The sequence below is a fragment of the Myotis davidii genome, unplaced genomic scaffold, assembly GCF_000327345.1.
Source record: "Myotis davidii unplaced genomic scaffold, ASM32734v1 scaffold53, whole genome shotgun sequence".
NCBI lineage: Eukaryota > Metazoa > Chordata > Mammalia > Chiroptera > Vespertilionidae > Myotis > Myotis davidii.
This window is the reverse complement of record NW_006286140.1, coordinates 4222002-4227184: the sequence shown is the minus strand read 5'-3', so window position 1 is coordinate 4227184 and position 5183 is coordinate 4222002.

The following is a 5183-nucleotide window of genomic DNA, read 5'->3' as shown; positions in this document are numbered from 1 at the left end:
TCCAATAGGTAATCTGGACAGATAAAATAAAATGTGAGATTTAGCCCTGGCCAGGGTGGCTCAGTTGGTTGAGGCCGCCAGTTGGATTCCCAGTCAGGACACATGCACAGGTTGTGGGCTCCATCCCCAGTAGGAGGCAGCTGATTGGTGTTTCTCTCTCAGCATCATGTTTCTTTCTCTCTCCCTCTCCCTTTCTCTCTCTCTAAAAGTCAATAAAAACTTTTTTTAAAGTAAAATTTAATGCTAATGTAGGGAAGCTGAGGTAAATCAAGCTTTAAATTTTTTCTTTTTACCAGATATTGCAATGCTTTTAATATGCTAAGTTACATTGTGGATCTCTAATAAAGGAGTAAAATATTCACCCCTTCCAAAAATTACTTGAATACAAATCCTTTTTTTCTTTTTCTTTTATGAACATCTCTCCTGATTAATGTTTTGTGGAACTCACCTTAGGAAATACTATTCAACAGTCATATGATCAGAACAACATGTTTGTGTGTTTCTCACATGACAGCTTTTTCATTTTGCTCTATGGCAGCAAATTGCAACTACCACTGATTGTGAAATTTGTGACATAGATCTTTTTGGGTTTTTTTTTTTTATCACTGTCCTAGTTATAGTACTAGGTTCCACATCTCTCTTCTGTATTAGTAATATTTTAAATTTAAATTTTTCCCATACTTACAGATTTGCCCCTGAAGATTTTCAGTGCTTAATAGAGGACATAAGACTTATTCACCAATAACCATGAGACAAACTACTAAAAAAAAAGGTTTAAAGATATTATAATTTAAAAATTAGGTAAATGTATTTACCAATTATGATGCACATAGGTATCACTGTAACTTGTGCTCTCTGCATAAAATCCTATATAATAAAAGGCTAATATGCAAATGAACTAAACAGTGGAACAACTGGTAACTATGATGCGCACTGACCACCAGGGGGCAGACGCTCAACGCAGGAGCTTCCCCCTGGTAATCAGTGTGCTCCCACAGCAGGAGTGACACTCAGCCAAAAGCTGGGCTCACAGCTGGCGAGCGCAGCGGCAGTGGCAGAAGCCTCTCCCTCCTCCACAGCAGTGCTAAGGATGTCCAACTGCCAGCTTAAGCTGTCAGCCAGACATCCCCCGAGGGCTCCTGGACTGCAAGAGGGTGCAGGCCGGGCTGAGGAACCCCCCTGAGTGCACCCCCCTGAGAAACCCCCCCCAAATTTCGTGCACTGGGCCTCTAGTATTCAAATAAACACATTATAGTGTTATATTGGTACATGTAATAAAATTCACACAGTCGATCCATTAATCAATTAGATAGGTGATGTATTTATGTTTATGCATAATACTAGATCCCACACACACGACACATGGCCTATATAATTGTATCTTACGTGATGCAATGGTTAAAATGAAATAGAGTTCTACCAGGATGGTAGTGTTGTGTTTAATGAGAAATAGTTTACATTGCTTCAGTTTTTTAAGTTAAAATGAGAATTAATTAAATAAAATGTAAAATACAGTTTCTCGGTAACACTCGCCATATTTTAAGTGCTCACCAGCCACATGTGCCTAGTAGCGCTCATATTGGGTGGTAGTTAAAAAGATGCCGGGACGGACAGAGGGGAGCTTCTCAGCAGATAAGAGAGACCTGCACACCCTGTACACGGAGGGGATACCGCTGATGGAGATGGGGAGTGGGTGCCACACAGTGACAATGTCCCCAAAGACATCTGAGGACATAGGATGCAGAGGGACGAGACATGGAGAGGAGGAGGGGCATTTTACTCCCGTCCTAAAGCGGCCACTTGGCCCTTCTTCTCCATTTCCAAATCTCTATCCATCTCCATCTCTCTCAAAAAGTACACAAGGCAAGATTCAAGTCTCCAAGGGTGATTATGAAGGGAGGGGGGCAATATGAGATATTTTCAAAAAGCATAACCTGTGGCATCAGACAGACCCGGGTTCAAATCCTAAGTTCTACCATTTACGAAGTGGCTTTGGTCACATGATTTGAACTTCTGAGCCTATTTCCTTTTAATTAGAATTGGAGAGAAACTTCTGACCACAAAGCGTGGTATGAGAACTAAATAGGAAAACACACAGGAAAAAGTGCTTAGCACAGCAAGTATCTCATCAGAAGCACTGGGTGTCTCACATCAGAACACTCCTCACCGATTTTACAAATTTGCCTGAAACTATCCCTGATCCCTACAAGAAACCCCAAGCCTAGCATTTAATAAATTGTCCTCAGCAGAACTGTCAAGCCTCAGAATGGGAACGGTGGACTGAGACCATCATGAGAGATTTGGACTTATTCTAAAGTACTTTCCCTTAACCACCATCCTTTTAGGTAAGGCTTCCTACAGCTAAATCTCCTGCCCTCATATCAAAATCACTATGAGACAGAAAGAGGACACGTTTTAGTAGAAGATAGTCAGGTATCCTAGATTGGTATCAGACATATGGCCTTTCCTCCCTGTACCTCTGAAGATCTAAACCAATGTGACTTTTCACAAAGTATGTGAGAGATACCCCAGTTCTGCGGGTGGGACACCTTTCCTAGAAAAAGGCACTCCTCGGTTCTCTGGTAGCCAAATCCACGCAGAATAAGCCATGCCAACGCCCAGCAGTGAAGGACCCTCCTCTGAGGGAAGACGACCAGTATCTCTCCCTGCCCTGCCCCCACCTTGGGCCTCCCCACAGCATCATCAACAAGCTCCAGGGACTCGGAAGAACAGCCAGAGTCTTGCCCCTGCAAAGTCCCCACTTCTCTACAAGTCACCCTCCCTATCTCCACTAATTCGATATAAGTTCTAGTCACTTTATACTGTCATTTTTGTGGTGTATTTTCCCCTGTGATAAATTAAAATGCTGATATGATGGTGGGTGTGCAGGATGATTTGATGACTTTTTAAAAGGATCAATCTTCATAAAGCCAGAGTGCAGGTTGTTTTGTTATGAGGCATATTAAACAGATGATAAAGTAGGGAGCACAAAATTACAGACCCTGGTCACCACCATCCAGATTGTTCTCATGTCCCCATCTTTGCCTCAGATGTTTATAAGGAAATGAAATATCACAGATGTAGTTGACGTCCTCTCTCTACCTCCTCCTGCAGTTATTGTTATTCTTTGAACTTGAACCTTGACTACTAGGTTGTGAGCATGGTAGTAAAAAATCTGGAAACAGCATTCAAAGGCAAAGTGAAATTTTTCTCCTCGTGTTGCAATGGGCTTTAATTTAGCTCGTTGTAGGGCATGTTTTCCTTCCTGTTTTAGTGCTTTTTTTTTCATTTTTCAAAGAACTCTCAAAAGCAGAATTAGAATACATTTTGCTATTGGATTGTGACCAAAACAAACAAACAAACAAACCCAAATAGATCTAAATTTACTTTGAAATTCCCACTTACCTTCAATCTAAGTTATTAAAGTTTAAAATTCCCCAAGATATCATGAAGATGTTGTGCATTTTCACAAATTGAGATATTTTATTTTATATGTTATTTCCCCCACAGAGTAGCCATTTAGTGTTGCAAAAACCCCAGCAAAAAACCCAGCAAAAATAACTGAGTGTGGCTCTTGCCCAACTGAATCTTTTCCTATTCAACCGACTTGTTATTCATTTCCATCAAAATCTAAATGTTTACTTGTGAACCAATGAATCCAGACTTACAGGTCTCATGGTGAGAGCCCAGCAAAGGGAATAACTATGCATTTTTTAGTTATTGGCAAAATTTTAGTTAACATTTAATTTTTACAATTTAGAGGACTGCACTGCCCAGAAGTTTAGAAGGTTTTTTGTTATTTTCTAAGGATCCATTTGGAAAATACGTACTTCTTCATCTTCCCCTTAATTTCATCAATTCATTATTCAATTCTTGGATAAGGCATTGTAAGCCCATTTTCAAAGGAAATCTCCTTAAGCAAGTGCTCTCTTTCCCCACCTACAGGTCAAAGAATACAACTCAATCTCTCCAAGATATTTTCTTTGAAGAATTCTTAAACTTCCTGAACAGTACAACATTATCTTACTTTCCTCCAACACAGGAATTCCTGTTACACGTTCTACTCTTTTAATTTGTTGCTATATGCTGTCTTGTACTACAGTTATTTGTGAACAAATTCTGCATCTCCTTCTAGACACTGGATTTCTTCAGGAGCAGCTTTATATCTTACCCATTCTTTCTACCTCCCATAGCACCTGACTCGGTGCTTCGCACAGAGAAGAATGAATGAAAGAACAAGTGACCCCATGGACAAACATATCGATTTGGAAGTAGATGCTCATGCATCCCATTTGGTCTTGGTTATACAGAGAAAGATGACAACCACAGGAAGACGCTCCCTGGCAGTGTGCCGCAGGGGAGAGTGTGCTGTGGCGTGGAAACAGTGTGGCCCGGAGTGTCAGATTCTTGCCTTTTCTCATCCCTCCTCTGCCACTGGCCAGTCAGGAGTCGCTGGTCAAGTGACAGTTTCTCTTAGCCTTGCTTTCCCTTTCTCTAAAGTAGATACTAATACCTATCTTACAAAGATGTATGAACAGGAAGTAATACAGCACCAGTGAAAGGGCCTTGCCGTCATAGTAAGTATGTAAAAGCTGACCTGACTGCTCCTGGGGAAGGCACTTGCTCATAGAAAGATGGGCGATCCGGACTCCAGGCCTGGCTCTGCCACAGGCCCACCAGCTGGGCAGCCTCCAGCAGTGGTTCACCCACCCTCAGGGGCTCCCTTTCTCATTAGTGAAATGGAAGTTGTATGTCTGACCTTTGAGGTTCCTCCCAGGTCTGCGGTTTAGAAAATACAGGGTTAATGTATCAGTTCATTATCAAAGTATGTTTGGGTTGAGGAACTTCATATTCTCTCTCTCTCTCTCTCTCTCTCTCTCTCTCTCTGTCTCTCTCTCTCTCTCTTTCTCTCTTTCTCTTTCTTTGAAATAGCAACACAGTTGACAAATTTATAGTAACTACTACTTCTAATTTTGTTTTCCCTGTGTGAAAATGAAAATCCAACACAAAAACCTATGCCTTTCAGAAAAGAGAATTTATATATGACATCATCCAGTGAGTATATTTTTGCTTCAACATATTTTTGCTGAATGAATGAATGGGTAATGTATTAGTGGGTGTTTGCCAAAAGTTCCAAGAATAACAATGCATAGTTGCTACTCAGTTTAATTCTTTACAGACAG